The following is a 21,166-nucleotide window of genomic DNA, read 5'->3' as shown; positions in this document are numbered from 1 at the left end:
AGATGCAAAATAAGAGATGAATGAATGAGTCACATCAAAAACTTTAAACAGTTTAGGATGCATTCACTTAATTTGCTTAACTTAATTAAACCTTTAATGACTATTATTCATATGATTGTTATCTTCATGCAGTACTAACTTGAAACTGTGAAGAGCCACAAAGGCCACAGAGATGGGAGAACTAGAAAACTGTGGGCTGAAATAGTAGTTTATTTTTAAAGGGAGACACAGGAGAAGTATGAAAGAACCCAAGATATACTTACAGTCCTTTTCTCTTTGACTGTGGCTGTAATGAAGGCTACTTTGGAGCCTAGACAAATGCCAGTGCAGTTACTCTTACTCAGGATAATGCCACTGTGTTGTGGGGTTCTGTCTCTGTATTTGCTCTTATATGCACTGAAATTGTCCCTTGACTAAACAAGTGCTTCATAAAATGTTTATTCTTTGACATCTTCATTGTACAGTGAACACAACTGTGTCTATTTAAAATCATTGCTAACATTTTTAAAGAAGCTCAACTGTAACACGGAGAACTCTTAAACATTAATTGCTAATTTCTGTGTCTTGGTTTGTTAAGTGCTTGTTTCCATGTCACAAAACAATCTGTACTTTAATATGCTGTTTATTTAGTCCAGCTGCAGACACCAATTTTGAAAGCAGCCACTCAGCTGAAACTATAGAAGTAATGAATCTTCAGTGTTGTTCAAAGCAGGGAATTAACTAGTTCCTTCAGTGCTTTTGCAATTTATTTTTGTATGCTTACATAGGAAAGAGTTTATAGATTAAAAATAGAGGTACTGGCCATATTTGACTGAAACTGGCTGGTAGTTTAGGCATGGGGGAAACATGCATGGACAACAAATGCAGGCAGTACTCTAGTGCATCTAAGAATGTGTAACTTTACATTGAAAAGTTAATTCTTTGCTCCTGAAAGAGCTGGTTTCTTAGTGTAGTCTCAAAATCAGTACAATTTCTTTTCCATTTTTTTGTTGTCAGTCCCTCCTCTTGACCTGTTCTCTGCCATAAACCTCTCAAATTCTGACTGCTGATTGTAGTACACTGGAATGTGATTTTTTTAGAGCAGTGTAACTGGAGAAGGGGACACCCAAGCATATTTAAGTAAAAACAAGTTTGAATAGAGCTCCTAGCCCTGGAAGGGAAACTCACTGTGTAATGTGCTCGATTGCTGTGGATACCTAAAACACAAACGTGCCAACGATGCTGTTACTGCCAAAGGTGTGCAATCAATTCCTCAATTCTCACATTCAATTACTATTTGTGTTAATAGGAACCAGGCTGTGCCCTTGAGTATAAGGTGCTCAGTACAATTACTTTTATTTCTGTTTGGCTGATTTTCATGTGTGTTAAGTGCTTTCACTCCCAGTGGACTGAGAAACTCCTCGTATCCACTGCTTTTGAAAATTACACCAGTTATCACTAAAACATATTAGGTGACTTAAAGAACACAGGAAAAAATATCCATTCATTTGATTTAAAAAACCAGGTTGGCATATTTCCTTCCTAGACAGTCTCCTGTGAAAATCTGTCAATCACAGGCAACGTTTTTGGCGTGCTGAGAAGGATCCTTCCCTTGCTCTGCTCACTGTTTCTCCATAAAAGGGCCTGGTTCTAATGGAGATGGGATATTGCTATAATTTTCTTGCCTGATTGCTCTCTTGAGAGAATTGAGCAAATGCACGTATCATTAGGCTACTTAGGACAACAGATTCTGCATGGAAAAGCTTTACAGGATTAGCCTTTGCTGTTGTATTTCCTGTGCAGTAAAACACATTTACCAGACACTGGAATCTCATCAGCAGTGCTGGAGAGAAGTTGGTAACACTCATTTTCCACTGAAAAGCAGCAAAAGAGCTTTTGCATTGTCCAAAAGGACATTTTTTGTTGTTAGTATGTTCAGTCATCTTTAATTTAGGATAGAACAACTTATGAAACAAGATTAATAAAAATACTTTGGTACTTCAGTTTTATCTGTCTGTTTTGGAAATTGTTCTTGATTGTTTTAGTCTTGGCAAGCATGACAGTGAGACCTTGATGTATTACTTAAACCAGTATAAAATCCACAGTCATAAAACTTTAAGTAATGCTTACATTACTTTCACTGAGCAAAGTACTCTTGACAGTAGCTGTTTGTGTTGATTTGTTACTATTCATTTATTCTTTCCCTGTGCTTCACATTGCTACCTAATTGTGATGCTGTACTGAGAAAGCAATATCAAAGTAATTTTCCACAACATTAGTTACAATTTTCTTCTGATCTTTCAAGTGAAAAAATCCCATCCTGTTGGGTTCTGTGAGCATATAAACCTTGATTACATTTATCTGTTGGATACCAGTGCTTATGAAGTACATGTGCCCAGGACAGAGGGTGTAAGGCCTTTTTTGCTGATTGACAAACATGCTGTCTGTGTATTTTTGTTTACATTACACACATCACTCTGAGCAGATATATTTAAGACAGACAGCTATTTGGGGTGTGCAGAATCTATTTCCCAAAGCAATATATTTAATACAGTAGATATTCCTATGGTCATTAAAGAGACAATAACTTCACTTGGGACAGTTGTTTTCTTGGCATGTATGAGCCCTGGAAGGACATGGAGCTGCTGGAGAGATGCAGAGGAGGCCATGGAGCTGCTCCAAGGGCTGGAGCCCCTCTGGAGCCAGGCTGGGAGAGCTGGGGGTGCTCAACTGGAGAAGAGAAGCCTCCAGGGAGACCTTGGAACTCCTTCCAGTACCTAAAGCAGCTCCAGGAGAGCTGAAGAGACACTTGGAACAAGGGTCTGGGACAAAAGGACAAGAAGGAATGGCTTTAAACTGAAACAGTGTGAACTTGGATCAGATGCAAGTAAAAAATTCTTCCCTGTGAGGCACTGGTATGGGTTGCTCAGAGAATCTGTGGGTGCTCCATCCTTGGAAATATTCAAGGCCAGAATGGATGAGGCTTTGAACAACCTGAGCTAGTGAAAGGTATCCCCAGCCCAGGGCAGTGGAGCTGCACCTTGATGACCTTCAAGGTTCCCTTCCATCCCAGACCATTTTGCAACTCCATGATTTCATGGTATAAAACTTGCCTTCTGCAATAATCATACCATTATTCTTAAACAGACACACTAAAGGATTTGTTCAAAGTCAAGCACATTTGCACATGGTGCACAAGAAACATTTAATATTTATATCCCCATCCTAAGGTTAATACCTAAATGTTCTGTCTGTGACAAGGTAGTAAACATGAAAAAAAGACTTTACAGTAACAAAATATTTAGCCACTCCACCACTGTGTTGGTGCTGGAACTTTGTGTGGAACTTTGATGCCAGTTTGTGTTTTCCCTTTTGTTCTTTTATATCTTCTCTGTGTTCTTTGCACATGTATTTGTAGCTCTGTAGCCTATTGTACTAGCTGCTAGTTTTCCTAGTTGTTCTCCATGGTCTTTCCCTAAGCAGAAGGACAAAACAAATTCCAGAGCTCCAAGTGTGGCACAGTGTGGCTTGAGACTCTGTGCTCTATAGACTGTAGTCAGAAGAGACAGAGTGTTTTAAAATGGCATAAACTTTTCTAATAGGAGATTTTGCCACATAAAAACTGGAGAAAGTATTAGTAATCTTCTATATAAGCCTGTGGGGAGAAAAAAATAATTGTATTTTTGCCATATGGTTACCAAATTCACAAACCTGTGAGTATTTTCAGTTAGAACTTTTAGGGTAAATATATATGGTCATTTACTTCTCTGGGAGCTGAAAAAAATGTGGAAAATACATCTCAAATGATCTATAATGCAAAAGCTCCTAAAAGTTTAAAACATGGAATGGCTTTGCACTCTGACTGTATCAGAATTTGAAAGTCAAATATGAATATAATCAAGCCTGAAACTCATCTGACTGAGATTTTGCAGTGATTCCCATCTTACCTCATTGAACAGTTTCTAACATTATTCTATCATCCTCTTTATTTTCTGCTTTACTGAGGGTGTGATGGGGAGGAGAGGGAGGAAGGAGAGAAGGGGAAGGGCTGGCACAGGGATGCTGCTGTCCCTGACAGCACAGGGGAGCACAGCAAGTGCTGCAGCAGCCTTACAGCAAATACCAGTACCACAGCTATGCTTAAAGCTGCTTATTCAGAGCACACACACCCTGCTACTCACAAACTACACTCCTGTGCACATCTCCATGCTCACTGTACATTTCCATAATGCTGTCCCAGTGCACAGTGCACTGTTTGTTTGCCAGAATGGAAACTTTCTATAAATACAATTGAAAATGAACTAGCATTGTGTAATTTCAGAAGTAATTTTCTTCCCATTTGCAACTTACTGCTCTTTATAAGCTAGAAGCCATTTAATCTACTTCTCAACTGACTGTATCAGCAGAAATGATGAGCAAAGAATCTGGTGGCTGTAGCAGAGGTGAGGTGGCTTGCTGGTGCTCTTTTGAGCAGAAGAAATGTCTGTTATGTGTGTGTTCTGCCAAGTCAGGAGAGGTTGAACCTTCTGCAGTCACATACTCTGAGTCTTCTTAAACTGAACTTCCTAAAGAAAGAACTTCCCTGCAGACTGGTTCACAATGGTCTGCAGTTATTGGGACAAAAAGAGAAATATCTATTTCCTTGTCTGCCAAGACTCTTAGTAGGGACTTAGGAGTATGATATTCCCTTTCCTGCTGCTTGAAATGGTTGTGGTTTAGACTGTGAATGTGAACCTGGTTGTTTTTCACATGGGAAAGAAGTGCTAGCAGTGACTTCAGCAGCCTGCTGCTCTAAGGGATCAAACACTGGCCTGATGGTTTCAAAGGAAGCCCTACTCCACACTGCCAGTGCAAATCTGTTTGAAAGAAATGTAGTCAAGTGTAGAAAGCAAAAACAAATAAACTGTTTTATCACCAGTGCACTATACAGGGATTGTCTTCTACAACTTCTCCTTGCTTTCATGACTATGCCATAATCTTGGCAGTCTTATAAAAAATGCAGCAGTTATTTATTATATGGGATTGAGAAGGCACCAGACACCACTTCCTCCCCCCCCCGCCCCCACTTCCTTTCTCTTTTTTTCCTTTTCTTTCTTTGGTATTTTTTTGTTTGTTAACATTCTTGAGCCTAAAGCCTAGTAAAGCAATTACAGCTCTTCTGCTGTAGCATGGCAGACCAGCATTCATGTGACAAGTATTTCCTGTCAACCATCAGCAAGTTTTTCACAGGAGTCACAGCACTGAGGTGTTTCAGGGCTGTGAACTGGGATCCAAAGCTGCTGTGATTTGCTCCTGTCTTGCCCTACTGCTCATAGATTGTGCTGCATTGTGTTATATCAGGCAATTCACCCATTCAGTGTTTCCATTTCCTCTTATAAAGGGAATTCTCTCAGAGGATTCAAGGTACCCAAGGATTTTTAGATGTCACAACAAAAGACCAAACCCTATTAACTATGGTATTATCACCAAATCCAGTGCACTACCAGCAGCAGTTACAATCCCACTGCAGTGGTGCACACACTGAACCAGATCCACTGCCCATTTATCTGATGGTATAAAGACCAAATCACCTAATCCCAAGTGCATTTATCAGCATAAAACCAGAATGGTGTTGTGCTGATTCACTTCTGCAGGGCAACCTTCACTTCCACAAATCTCCCTATTGTCTCTCTTTTCTGGTTTAAAAAAAAAAAAAAAAAAAAAAAAAGGCTTAGAGGTTCAATATTTCCTTTAAAGCTTAGTTTTAAAAAACTGTCAGAGGCTGACACTTCCCTTCCTTGTTTGTCTGGCAAAATAAAAAGCAACCTGCCATCTCTGAACTGCATTCATTTGTGGTGCTTGGCAACATATCATGGGCAAAACTCAGCTGCACTGTGTCAGAGGACTCTCAGAATGGCAGATTTCTGAAAGAATATTCCCAGGGAATGAGTCTGGAAGCTTCTAAGATACCCCTGGAAATTTGCAGAAGCATTACAAAAATGTGCAGAAGTTGATCAGCAGACTTCCATTTCACCTCAAAACATCTATTCTTAAATTTAAGACTGTATTTAATTTTCCATAGAAAATGTGTCTGCACTAGAAAGCCTCCTTCCATATGTCAGCTGTCATTCAGTTTGCATGATTTTTAAAACATAGTAACATATTGAGGAGCTTAAGTCAGTTTAAATACTTCCTGGATTTTCTGCAGTTTATGCCATTTTAAACATGTTTTATAATATATGTTTCCATTTCTGAAAGTTACTAATATCCCCTTAAAAGCTTAACCAAAACTTCCCCTCTCTAGCAATATCATCCTTTTCCATTTAGTAAACATTAATTTTCCTTTCATGATTCTAGTGGAGCTTGAAATTAAAGGTGGCTTTCTTCTCTATTATGACTTTCTTTGTGTATCAGCATCAAAACTGTGAGTTTACTGCTTTAGCACTAGTCAAGAGAGAAAAAAAAAAACAATGTAATTGATCTTGTGTAGGCCCTGCACAAGATGAACTTCTTGAGGACCTCTTTATAATTTTCTCTAAGCAAACAATCTGTCTATTTTTGAAAATAAATGACTAGTTTGAGATTTATCACCACTTGATATACACAAGGTGGTTAACTGATTTTAGTCTTACTCTGCATAGGTCCTCTCCTATAAGCCACCATCTGATAGCACTAGTGCAATAAAGCACTTCCCTGTGGCTCAGTGCCCTGCTCCAATGCCCCAGGGTCAGACCATTCTGCATCTTGTGAAATTCAGTCCCATCTTTGTCACTTCTTGGTCTCAGCCACTTCAGAAGGTCTGTGTGGTGATTAAGGGTCAAAATTCTCCTGCCAGGCCCTTCCTGCACATCAGGGCAATTCAGAGATGCTCCTTCCCTCTTTTCTTTAGAATCACTTCCATAGCTACAGAAATTGAGTCTTTTGGGTCTTCTGTTCCTTTTCACACAACTCATCACAGGGGCTGTTTGTCTGATGTTTGTATGTGTGTTTGCTCCTTGTACCATGTTAGCTGAGAAATCTGTGTTTACAGACTTTGGGTATCCCCAAATGATGAAAGCAAAACCTGCTGTGCCACCAAGGATGTGTGAGCACACAGTTACACAGGCAGGGACATCAAATCCCTTTATGGAGCAATTGGTACTGAACAGCCCCTGGAGGGAAAAAAGGCAGGGTGTGAATGAAATTCCTCATCCTTCATCTGGTGCTCCACTGCCCTGCTCCTTTTGTGTTCTAATTCAGTTACCTTTCTCCTTGCATTTGGCAGTGCTGAGCTTCCTGTAGTGGTGGCACACACAGTGCTTGGGACAAACAAAGGTATATTGGCTTTGGAATTACTTTAGGCTTGAATTTACAGGAGTCTTTGGATGGCCTGCACCCATGCAGCCAGAGTGGCTGATATGGATGCAGAGGACACACACAGGTCCTCATTGTGGCCAGGAGGACAGAAAGCACAAACCTAAAGAGGGGAAACTGGTCACTAGCCTAGTGGCTGCTTGAGAGGGATGGAAGAGCAGACTCCTTTTCTCAAGCTCAAGGGCCAAGGTCCTACATACCATTTCCAGACTGCTGCATTTTTCTTTTTCTTAACTTGTTTGATTTGACTTCATTTGTTAATGAAGTCCTGCACAATCTAATACCCCCAAGTCAAACCACGGGAGAAATTACAGACAGCAATCACTGCAGCTCTGTGTGAATGGATTGGAGCTTTAATTGGGCTCTCCTAATTGTGTGTGCAGCTGCTCAGGGAAACATGATGATGCTTATCTCATACAGGAAAACAAACTCTGCTCACTATTCCACTGTATATGAATGAGAAGGAGTGTATTTAAATGATCACAAAAGTAAATATACCCACCTGGAGGTAGGGACCAGGAATTTTATGCCATAGCAAAGCAATTCTGTACTCATTGAGACTTCAATGAGGAGTACAGTAGTTCACTGTGATTGTTTAAAACTCATCCTAAAGACTTTCTGGAGAACTTAAACAGAGCTGGGGTCACATGCTGAAAACAAATAGAGATTGTGTTCACTTGGATACTGTGAACAGCCAATACTAACAGTGGAATGGAATCATCTGCTTTCCTCCGAGCTGCTAAATTGAGACCTGTCCCTCCCTCCATTCAGCTCAAGAAACACTATTTCCTTGTAAACAGAAGGCATCCTTAAATCATTATGTAATTAAAATTCCCATTACTCTGCATTTATGAGCTGCTCATTCTTCTACTAGTGAAAGAAATTGAGATGCTCAAGGATGTACCAAGCGAGGTGTTATTTAGCACCTGTGCACTGGTGATGTAGGTGTTCAGTGCTGCATGTTAAACCAGCCACATCTCTGTGTGTATGCCACCAACACCTGCAGAAAGCTTGGCATGATTTATGTTTTGTAGGAGAAAAACAAAATGAACAGACCTTACCAAACTGTTGTAACAACAGTGTTAAGAACAAAAAGCATATAATGTCTTCAATATCTCTTCTAAGTGGAAGAGGAACAGGAAAAAACAAAAAGATGTGTGCAGGAGAATGGTGGGCAAGGAGGTCTGAGAAACATCAGCTGAGACAATTACCTTTTCTGTTCTTCATATTTGAAATTATCTAATGAAATGAGCTTTGTGGGTTTTTTGTCAGAATACATACAGAGAGACAAGTTCTGCTAGGTACTTAAACATTTTTAAAAAGGAAAAAGATATTATTAAAATGAAGGGTTTTAATTAAGTGAGAATATAACAAAACTTTCTGCAGTTTTATAATACATGTTAATAGGCAATGGGTCCAGAATCAGTGTGACTGAAGTTCATGGGGTGCTACAATGGAGACAAGGGAAGTAGGAAGGAAAATGTACATTTTTTTACAGTTACCTTATAGTAGTTAACAAATTTAGAAAGAACACCTGGAATTTTTAAAGCACTAAATATTTCTAAGAAACAATAATGATATATTATACTTCCATATACAAATCCTTGGAACACAAAACATTCTTAATGTCTACACATTTGCACACCATACTTTTTCTCTTGCTAATTCCAGAGATCAAATTATATATTCAGTGTATTCTGATTATTCTCTGCCTTTTCCTCTAAAGGCAGTGGCTTCACTTCTTAATTGTGACCCAGTAGAGATAAGTTCACCACAACATAATTTAATGAACTATGGAAGACTTCCCTCTTTCTGCATGAAGTATCAAGCTGCATGTCAGAGAAAGAGTATCTCCTAGGTGATGTTTCAGTAGATAATAATTAAGTGAGACATTTCCTGCAATAATACCGCCCACACACAAAAGCAGCCCTTCCCCCCAAATTGGACAACACAAAAAGTGAATTAATAAGCCAAGGACACCGTTCCTCAAAGAAATTCAGTCCCACAATTTCTTTCTTCCATGAAATCACAGATTAGAAATAGAAACCTACAGTACAGACAAGGGAATTTTCCTGTTTTTCCCTTCAGCTTCAAAGGCTGAAATGTGCTTTATTTACCCTTCAAATCAGTCTTGGATGTGCCATCGGCAGAGTCCCTCCCAAGTGTGGAGGTTTTCCTTTCTGCCCTAAGTGATCCTGAGCAGATCAGCAGCAGCACTCTCAGACACACAGCTGCCAGCTGGGCACCTCCAGCCCCCTTTACTGGGGCCTTTGGGAAAAGATTTCTGCAGCACCAGCCTTGGTGGGTTTTTAAATTATTTATATTTTTGTATAGAGAAAGAAAGTCAGACTTTAAAGCATCCCCTGTGAGGTGGGCAGCAGCACACTGCCATCCTCCATCTCCCTCATCCACACCTGCTCTTTGCAGCCTGTCCCTACGTGAAACAGTGAAAGCATCCCTGTGTCCCTTGATCTTTGTGTATTTTTGTTGCAATTTAATCTTAATTGGATTTCAAATTCCTCAAATTAAGGTGTGCAAGTCAAATGCTGGCTCCTACTGAGTTCAGAAAAGTGTGTGGATTTTTAGGCATTTTTACAGCATTCAGCCACTTTCATCACAGCTTCCACACCACCACTAACAGACAGTTGTGTGATTAAAATGAAATATGTTTCACAAAGAACTGCTGAGATAGTATTTTAAAAATTCTGAATTTTTTAATATTCATTCATTAAATGTTTCTGTGTTTCTGTCCTTTTAGCAACCAACCACTGATGCTGTTAAAGCATTCAAGTGAAGGGCTAATCATTCATGTTCCAAGAGAAACCCCATTTGCTACAACAGCAGCTACCATTAGCAAGGCAAACCATCTCTTTGTAGTCCTTTAGTGGAACCAGGAGCAAGCACAGAGCTCTGATATTGATAAAAGGAAAGTATTTGCCATCTCCTTCTCCATGAAGAAGGTGCATGGTGTTAGAGGCTCACCTTGGGAAAAGGCAATTCTACTTTCTGCCTATGAACTTTGCTCCTTAAACAAAGCATTATTAGACTTACTGCATGTAATGACTGTTTTTATAGCCTAGTTGCATGAATCTGTCCCTATTTTATTTAGCACGCTCAACTATTCTTTGTCAGGAATTTCACAAAACTGAGATTCCTTGAATGCACTTTGGATTGTATGTCCATCTTCTCCACAGCTGTGTCTTAGCTGTGGGGCACCTGTAAAATGGGAACCCAGGTGCAGGTGGCCAAAAAGGTTTTTTAAACACAGAATGGGAAAATCCACAGGTTGTTTCACTGATAATTTCACTGTTTCCCATCATGAGGAGGAGCTGATGCCAGTCCCCCATGGCTTGGTGCCTCCAAGAAAGGGTGGCCAGATCAGAGTATGCAAAACATGTGGGAACCATCCTACACTACATTTTTAAACCCATGGATTGCTTTTAAGGCAATTAAAGGGTCCAAACAAAGGGGGTAAAAGTAAGCTTACACCAGCACACCTCAACAGAAAGAGTTCTGTATGTCCACACAACAATTTTAGGAGCTCACAGACTTAATGGATGTTGAAGCTGCAGTTTAAAGGGTAGAGTAACTAGAAGTGCACCTAAAGCTATGCATTGGGTTTGAACTATAATCTCTCCAAAAGGATATTGAAGGAATTTTGAATGCTCCACACCAGATACAAATAACCACCCCACTGGAGAGTTTCATTTCCTCACTGGGAAGGATGGTTAGCAGTAAATGTGCCTGCACTTATTGGCCCTTTTTGCAGCCTCACTCAAGTTTGCAGGGAAAAATCGCAGCCCCAGCTTTGTGCAGAAGCTGTATTTGCTTTGCCTGTGTTCAGAGAACTTTTGAGGGTGAGTCTTTGAGGGTGCAAAGCTCTCCTTCTCCCTGTGGCTCCCCGTGCTGCTCATCCATGGCTCCAGCAGTGAGCAGTGCTGTGTATAGATCACCTTAGATTCACTGCTCACAGCAACCACATTTAACCCTCCTGCAAACATACATATTTCAGATCTCTTCTAACATTTCTTTCTATATCTGAAACAACAGCAAGGTACATCTTTATATACATAAGGAAATAATCAAAGCTTCAGAATGGTTAGTCAGTTTCAACATTCATCTTTCCCAAAAAGTGATGCAGAGGTGATGCATACACTCTGCTACAGCTGATGCAACCTCATCCTTTAAGCTGTACTTCCATTCAGTCCCATCCCTCTGCTCAGACAACAGTGCAAGCCCCTATGGATGTGAGTGAGACTGGAAGGGACAGTATCCAGAAATCCTACAGGCATTTCTGTAGGAAAGTTAGAGTGGGAGTGCCCTAAAGCAACAGGGGTCAGTCTCAGCAGGTTCCAGTGACACCTCTGCTTCCGAACTGCTGGTGCACAAGGATCTTCCTTGGATTGCTCTAGCCACTCCTACACATAAACAGATAATTTTCTCAATTATTATGCTGGCTCCTAAAGCAAGTGGAGGTCCCTGCATTTTAGAAATAGCTTTAGAAAACCTGATTCAAAGACTGTTAGAGAAAATAGTAACTTTTCTTTACTGCTTTCAAGTGTGTCTCAAGAATTTATCAGTTCTTGCAGCCCCTGCTTCAATAGAGTTGAACTCAGCTTACTGAACATGATACTCTGCTTTTTTCTTATTACTGGTTAGAATTTATATTCACAGTGCAGCACTTTGAATCAGAGGTTTTCCCCAGATGCCTCTGATGCTTATCCTCCTTTGTTGAAGAGAATGCTACTTCATCTTGCAGAGCTGGTGGCCTCTTTTCAAAATCTACCACACTGCAAAGAATGATGTTGTCAGACAGAATGATCTTTCTCCAATTGCTTTTGCAGCACTTTTGTTATAAAGATGTTAAAGATAACATGGAAGAGAAAAGTAACAGATTTAGAGTCTTGGGATAACAAAATACAAAGCATGACAAAGAATCATAGTACTGATACTTGTAATTGAAAGAGCTACTGAGTAAATCTATTCTGAATTTTGGGGAAGAATAAGGGAAATTAGTAATGTAGGTTGCTAAAAATAATAGATTTTTGTGAGAAATTATAACAATATTCTTTTAAAGGATTGTTCATTATTTTGTTTTGATGCTGTAACTGGCACTTATTTGTGCTAACTAGAAAGAGCATCAGTCTAGGATAACACCTTCAGCATCTTGAGCCTCCAATTCACAGTTAACCTAATCCAGGGAACTATTAAGTACAATAAAAGGCCAGAAATAGAATTAATATCATGGGAACAGAGAGCCACAGCACTTACTCTAGCCATGTGAAGCAGAAATTATAATGAAAATATTTTAAAATATGTTGATATGGAGAGTCCTTAGTAACCTTACACTGACTTAAAGTGATGGCCCCGCTTTTGGGGCTGAGTTCTGCTCACAGGGTCGAGGTCTGTACATAGACTGCTAGATGGTGTTTCTCAAATAAGAAAAATACCTCAATCCATCTCTTACTGGTAACTATGTTAGCAGATTTATACTAGTGCTGAATACTTTGCAAAACCTGAGATACTGAGGACTAAAAAGTCCTCTAGAGATCTAGTTAGGGGTACAGGGGACAAAGCACAAAGTACACCAAGTAAAGAATACCTAGTGGGCTCTCTCCAAGTATCTTTTTCTTGCTTTCTACCTTTGTAAACAAGTTAAAAATGCAGCAAAGAGGAAAATTGCTAGTGACACTTCAGACCTTGCTGGGTCTCTACCATTACCACTCTGAACAGCACAGAAAAGTAGTTATGCCAATTAAAGGAATTGGAGTAATAACTTTGAAATAGCAGATGTCTAACTTATCATTTTTGTGTGAAGTCATCTAACACAGTTTCTGAATTTTCTGGATTTTTTACACAAAGTATTGTAGCCTGCACAAGTCTTATAATTAAAACGCTCTCACAGTGAATAGCATGTACCAGAGCTGAGGATTAGGAGATCTTACTCCTGTAATAGGATTTGCCTGCTAATTGTCACTGAAATGACAGCAGCCTCTGTTATTAGGAGCAGAGATATTGCCATGCTGGCTCAGATCAGCAGCCCTTCTATCCATTAAAATACCCTGTCTTTAGCACCAAGCAGTATGTACTGCTTTAGAAGAAAAGGCAAGGTAGTCTGTTCTGGAATAAACTGCTGTCAGGTGAAGGTTCTTCAGTATTCTCATTACTAAGACACAGGTTATGCCCTAACCCAGGAGCCCTCATATTTCTTACAGAACTCCTTTTATGTTGGCAAAGAAGCACAGTCTTTTAATTTCTCCTCAAAAAAATGAATAAAATTCTTTCTATGACTCCCAGACAATTGCTTCATTTGGAAGATACATGGTGTAATGGCTCTACTTGTTCTTCACTTGAATTTGTTTGGGTATCCTGGTCATGCCCAGAGCAGCCCATGATGGTTGCATGGGTAGAACTTCATGAGAGACAAAGACCAAGAACTCAGGGATTCACCCAGAAATATGTGACACAGTCATGCAAAAAGTGAGGTGCATAGAGAAGACTCTTTCCTACAGCCTCTTCCTGAAATCATCAAACTTCAGTTCAAGAGATCTTGGACTTCACAACAACAGTTGTGGAAATTGCAACTGAATTCAGTGATAACTCCTTCTGATTTTTGGAAAACAAATCCAGATCTTTAGGCAGGGCTGTCAGGCAAGAGGTGAGCTACAGCAGCTTCCCTGGGCAGCTTCCCAGTGACAAGGGCTCCAGAGCACCAAAGAACCACCTTTGCTGCATCCTGCCCTGTGTGTAGAATGTGCAAGGCAGGAGGATGCTGAGGAGGGAGAGGAATAGGGTGGGTGATGTGAAAGAGCAGCTTTCTGAATGCTTGTCTCATCAAAGCTCAAAGCAACACCTGCCCATGGCCAGGTCACAGATCAGTCTGGTTCTGACTTTACCTGTGAGCTGAAACAATTTCATGACTTGGGATTCTTCTTTCCTTATACTCCAAAACCAGGTGATCATTCTGAAAACCCACTCTATGGCTTCTGCAGTTTTGTTTTTACTGCATAAGTAAGACAAAAACAAGCTCTGAAAGCAGTACACTGCAATATCAGGTAATTATATCACAATACACTCAAGCTCTTTCAAATCATTCATTAGTCAAACATCTGCTGCAGATTAACATTGGGCCAAACTTGTCTATTAGGTAATTCAATGGACTTCAGTACCATTTAAGCAAGGGATGATCTGTTCCAACACATGTACTGTCTGTGGGTAATTTACTCTGGTTTAGAGCTTCTCTCTTGCATTGCTCTAGCTTGAAATCCTCTTGCAGTGCAGTTGCTATTTACTAGCTTGTGCTGACACATCCACTTTGTCTGACTTAATTCAAGAAAATTCAAAATGCACACATTGCCAAGGAAATTAATTTATTCAATGAGCCCAGCAATGTCTGCTCTTACTAATTTGGTAATGCTGGAATAAACAAAATCAGAAATTATGCTTGGCTTTCTAGGCATCAATAAAACCTCATAAAACTGCGAGGACTTATACATTCCACTGTATAAAACCTGATATTAAGGCAACCCTTAACTTGGAAAATTCATATTACATTTTAACCAAACAACAAATGAAGCTAATATGTATTGATTGCATTAAAAATTCATAAATGCACAGAAAATAAATAAACAGTCTTATAGCGTTGCCATGTCTTTGAGGCATTGATTAAACTCTGTAGATGCTGGTCTGCCACTCCAGCAGCTGCTCAGTAGGCTCAGTGTTTGTCCATCAATGTCTTTTGTCATTGGTCTGGGTGTCCTGCTCCTTCCCAGGTTGGCAGACATTTCAAAAAATGAACTGTCACCATGGGATAATCAATTAATCAAGCGTGAATTGCTTGACCGAATCTCCTAATGAATGTTAACATGTAAACACTTGTCAGACACTTGCAGAGCAGAGGGTCTGTGTGGTGCTGTTGGTGTCTGGGAAACTGGCTGGCAGCACATCCCGTGAGCACAGACCTATCTCATTGTGTTAATAATGCACATTGCTTACTAGGATTTCTTTAAAATAGATTAGCTGCACCCATAATGATTTTATTGATTTTACAATCTTTTCTCCTTCTGTAGAAATTGAGATGAATCTTTGCAGGAAGAGGCTGGTGCCCTACAGGGACTAGGGGAGCATGCATGGTGGGAATGGTAGATGCATTTTCATGAGCCATTGCCTCTCCTCACAGGAGCAGTTTGCAGCCAATCCCTGTAATTACAATACTGCTTAGCAACACCCCAAAAGTCCTATTGCTATTTCAGTGATAAGCCTCATTCATAGGGATTACATTTGTTAAATTAATATTAAAACCATGCAACAGTTCTTTGTGAAGATGTACATTTTAATTATTTTGTATAAATAGGGTGCCTTAAACCACTGGGTTGTGATTATTACAAGAGTGGAGGGTAACTATTTCAGCAGACAGTGTTAATTGTCTGCTATGCTATCCAGGATCTTAAGGCACTACAGTGTCAATTTTTGTTCTCTAAACTTATTCTTGAACCTTTAAATAAATCAATTTATTATCCAAACTGGTCAACAAAATGAGTTAAGGAATTTTTTAAACAAAAGCATTCTGTTTTTAAGGTTACTGGCTTTTAACCAAATGCTAGATTTTGTCCCCCAGAAGTTTTGGGGGGTTTCTTTCCCAACAAAACTCACAAAAGAAAAAAATCAATATGATGTTTTTCTGATTCAAACACAGCAGTTTTACATATTAATACACTTTTTTATGGAGCAATTCCCCTCCTGAACAATCTCCACTGAACAGTGCACTTTTTAAAATAAGAGCACTTATTCAGATGAAGGATTATGGGTTCAGTAATCCAGGTTTAGTCAGGCTGATTGTGAATTCAGAGCCTGTGGTGGTGTGTGTGTGTGGTGATGAGCTGCACTGGCAGTTCAGAGCAGAGCTCTGCTTTACAGGGAGTTGTGCTGGGCCATGCAGGGTCAGGCTTTGCACACAGGAACAATTTTATTACACTTTCTTTTCAAAATTCAAAGTCGCCATTTACGAACAGCAACTAGCATTTAACTTTTATTTTTCTAGTGTTGCCTCTGCTCTGAGCAGGATGACTTTCTTAGGAATGAACTGTGGGGGAAGCAACCAAATGGCAGCAGCAGCCCCAGCTGAGCTCAGAGCACTTCCAAGCCATCCAGGAAAATGCCATTTTAATTATAATCGTCTTTATTTAGTGAACTTCCTTGATGAAAATGGCACACAGACCTTTGGAACGATGTGCATTGGCTTTTCATTCTGAAAGGAAGCAGTGTGTTCTCTTATGCTTCCCAGATCATACAGTGTTATTAATCTCATATTAAAAAAGTCAAAGAATGAAAATGGCATCTGAGACAATACCTATCACACTGTGTATATACATGCTTTGCAAAGCACATAAAAACATGAAAATATGCTTCAAGTTGGTTTAATGCTAGTCACCCTATATGTTTCTCTTTTTCATATAATCACTAAGGTTGGAAAAGACCTCTAAGTTCATCAAGTCCAACCATCAACTTACATGTCCCAATCTTTTTGTCACATTATTGTAATGAAGTATTTACTTAAACTTACTTATATTATTACATCCAATGCAAATATGTGAAGTCAGTTTCCAGAAAGTGACTAGACTTAGAAACCTTGACTTTATCAACTTTCCAAAGCTTGACTTTATATCAGTCAATATCCAACTGTTCTGGTTCAATCAAAACTGTTTTTTAATAATATTGCCACATGCTTCTTTGGAACCACATGTGTGTCCTGGTTTGAAGGACAGGTGTCTGCCAATAAAGGCAGAAGCTTCTCTTTGAAATGGAGAATGTAAATCCCCTCCCTCCAAATTATTATTATAATTTTGAAATTAAGGAGTTCTCAGGCAAAGATAGAGGAATTAGGAATAACAGTTCTTTACTAGGAAAAGTAAAATAGAAATACAGTATTACAAAGAACAATCCCAAACACTGCCAGAGTCAGAATCCAAGCTGACACCCATCAGTCAGGGTGTTGGCAGCAGTCCCATTCCATGGTGGCTGCATCCTCCTGCAGTGGCAGATGTGGTTCAGCTGGAGCAGTGCTCCTGGAGAAGGGTCCAGTTTTCCTCTGGAATCCAGTGGAAAGAAGGTACCTTGGTGTCCAAAATCTCAGTTTTTATCTGGGTAGGAAAGGCTTGGCTGCTCCCCTGGCTGGAGCATCTCCCAGTGGGATGATGTAATTTTATCAGTCATGCACTGGGACTCAATGGCCCATTAGCAGATGATATCTTCCTGGAGGGAGGATGGGTTGTGGAAAAGATAAAGATGATTTCCCCAGCTGGTTTAAAGATGGCCCATTAGCAGATAATATGTGCCACAGAGATAAGGGTCACTGCCCCACCCAGCTCCAACAGATGGTGACAGAATACACATTTCTGGCCACATCCTGTATTGCAACCCAAGACAATGTGTGATAGAGCAGCGCAGCATGTTTCAATCATTCATTCATTCATTCATTCATTCATTCATTCATTCATTCATTCATTCATTCATTCATTCATTCATTCCCTACATTGTAGCTTGTAACATAAGTGCTTCTTCTGAATACCCATGAAACTAATATGTACATTAGTATGAGTTATTTTCTCAAGAAAGAAACATGCCTTGGAGGAGAGGCAAGCAAGGAAATCCCATCCAGGCTGCACAAAATATTCTCTAGCTGTGCCCTCTTGAGTGTGGACTTCAAAATAAATGGGAAAAGAGAAAGGCTTAAGTGTAAGAAAAATGTATCAGTTATTACAGCTATCAAGTTTATTTTGCTTATCCTTAGAGTCTGGTTCCCATTTATGCTTTTCCACTATAATTTATACCCTGGGAAAGTTTGTGTAAATAGCTAGGTAGTATAGAGGGATGTTAATGTAACTAAAAATAAGGTTCTCATAATGACTTTATATATATATATTTATACATAAATGAGTAAAACAGCCAGTAAGCAAGTCAGATATTACTTACAGGTGTCATTTAAGGAATGGGCAATTTTGCTACTTCCCTGGATTAAACAAAATCAGTAGAAGGCATACATAAATATTAAGGATTGAAAAGCCATTCCCTACATTTATGAAGCCTGGATTGTCCCTACATGGTATTCTCAACCCCTTAATATTCATGGCATTTTTGGGCTGATAATAACTATTCTGTGATATTGTTCAGGTTTTGTTCCCAAACTCATTTTAGCTTGCATATGTGTGTAGCTCCAAAAACCCCAAAATCCAAACAGAAAGGTATGATACATTGGAAGTGTGGCCTCAGTGGAACCACGCTGCTGAACATTGGCAGGTAATTCATCCCACTGCCTCTGTCAGTGGCTCTGAGCAGGCACCACCACACAGAGTTCCTGTCCCATTGCAGGTTTACTCATCTCCAGATGGCCCCTAGGCTGAGCAGAGACTCCAGCAAACCCTAGCACTGGGTTTTAATGAGATGCCCAGGATAAGTGTGCATGAAAACGACACTGCAGGGATACCTGAGAGCCCCGTCTATTTTCAGCAGCACTCACTTTCATTTATGCAGCAATGACATTTCTGACACATGCTCTTTGGCTGTCAAAACATTTTTTCTTAACCCTTTGCCCAAAGCCCCTGGGGCTGGAAGCTCCCCACTGCCAGGACAAGCCTGCTCCATATCCTCCATATGAGCAGTTCCAATGTCACCCAAAGCTCAGCCCACCAGGAGCTGCCTGTCAGCCTCCTGCATTTCCTTGTTCAACAAGGACTCGACTTTGGGGAATCTCTGAAGTCTGTTTCATATGGTTTCAAATCCATTTCCATACCTTCCAAAGTGCTTTATCCACACACATCTGTGATTATCTAACTCCACATTACAGGGACCTTTTTGGAAAGACTTTGCCTGAAGCACTGATTTTGCAAACGTAGTCATACATGCTAAACCTTGATCGTGTGCCTACTCCTGTGAAAACCAGTGACACAGTGTGAGTATTTGCTTTATACTTAATACACTGTGGAGTGCTATTATGGCACAAAAGCTTCCCTGTGTAAACAGACTAAGGATTGTGAGAAGCTACACAAAGAAACAACACCCACACTCCTCCCTTCTTCCCTCACTGCAAAAGTTTTTTCTCTCTTTCAGTGGTATTACTATATATTGTGGTATATTTCAGCTTCTACACCTCTAAAGCTGTTTTTAATTAGTATTTTCATTTTAAAATGCTGGCTGAAGATATAAAGAACCTATAGCATCAGTATTTTGAAGGCTAATTCATAGTATCAATTTTAAAGTTTTTAAAAATTATTTTATATTTGTTTGGTTAATCTTAACGTAGCAGAACTTTGGGATTTTTTTGCAGTCATCTTTAATATTTTTGTGTTAAGATGAGGGCAGAACACTTATTTAATATAACACAAAATGAGCACTACTCAAAGAATCACCTAATTGCAGGAGAAAGGGATTTGGAAAAAATTTCATGCATTTGAAAAAAAATATTAAATCGTGATTAAAATATGACAACAGGTGTTTTTGTTGATGTTAATATTATTCCACCTTTTCCCAAGGCCAGCTTGGAGCACAGTTTGCTCACCCTGAGCTCAGGGAGAAGCTGCAGGTGCCTCACAGGGCAGGCAGGGGTGCCAGGTTGGGTCTTGCTGGGGAAGGAGCAGGAGGATGCAGAGGCTGGAGCAGTCCTTAAAGCTCTGGGGTTCCCCTGCTGATGCATTCCCCTTCCTTGGAGTGCCAGGGAGCAAAGCCTGGGCTCCAAGGGCAGGTGGGAGCCCAGGTGTCAGAGGGATGACTGCACCTGTGCTGACTGCAGCTGTGAAATGCAGCCCCTGCAGCTCATCTCACAGTGCCTCACACAGGCAGCAATATCCCCAGACTGCAGTGGCACAGCAGACTTTAATGTCAACTTTCTCCTGCTGCCCTTTGAGATAAATACAGCATCCTCCTTAATCCTACCAGTGGCTTAGCTGTGCATTTGCACTACCTACAGCTTACAGGATCAAGCCTGGAGTTGTTAAATGATCCAAGAGAAATGTATTTCAGGATTTTGCTATCTTCAAGCTTTATGAAAAAGCTATTGGTGAAAAAAGACAGTGAATAATCATGTTTGTTCCACTATCAAATGGCAAAATATAAAGAAAACGTTATCTGAATTGGATCAATTCAAAATGTTTATGCTGCTACTGAATGCCACTTGAATATTGCTGGGTAGATCAATTGAAAGATGGAATTTGCCTCTAGTTCAGAGTAGGAAGTACAGGCTGCACGTAGGAGGCACCTGATTAATCCACAGAAACCATCAAAAATGCACAGGAAAAGGAAAGTCTGCAGCTCCCCAGCAGCACAGCAGCACCAACTCCAATCTGAAGTTGTATTGCTGGTGCTCATGTCTGACAGAAATTGTTCTTTAAGAAATGCAAGATTGCTGCCCAGCTGGTGAGGCACACAGTTCATCCCCACCCTCACTCAGTGGCAAGCCCTGCAAGCCAGCTGCCTTTTTCAGGTGGTGGTTTACATCTTTTGGCTGCTGTTCAGCATTGCTGTCAGAACATACAGTGGGAGATTTAGTTTAAAGTTTACCTGACATATTACAGATAATTGGATCAGATCTTCAGTTACTGTATTTCCATCAGAGAAATCCTCGTGGGAAGCTAAGGAGAGCTGGTTACCTGCTGGATTTCTCTGGCTAATTAGGTCATCTACACCAAGTATTGTTTTGCAGACAGCATTGCACACATGCTGAAAGAGTTGATTAACCACTAGAGCTGCTCATGTTAAGTGTTTATACTGCCTGTACTTTGTTAAAGAAAGCATAAATCTATTTAGAAGAGAAATCATTGCTATCATACAGGAAATCAGCTCAAAGATAGCTTATATGTCAGCT

The 21,166-nt window shown here is 40.0% G+C and overlaps 1 protein-coding gene across 1 annotated transcript in view; it reads left to right on the top strand.

Moving 5' to 3' along the window:
- Window positions 1-21,166, top strand: part of CHST8 (carbohydrate sulfotransferase 8) — a 169,076-nt gene that overhangs the window by 38,716 nt on the left and 109,194 nt on the right. The window lies entirely within an intron of this gene.

This window comes from Erithacus rubecula, assembly GCF_903797595.1.
Source record: "Erithacus rubecula genome assembly, chromosome: 12".
Classification (NCBI taxonomy): Eukaryota; Metazoa; Chordata; class Aves; order Passeriformes; family Muscicapidae; genus Erithacus; species Erithacus rubecula.
The sequence above is the reverse complement of the archived record's forward strand: the minus strand, read 5'-3'. Positions and strand labels throughout refer to the sequence as shown.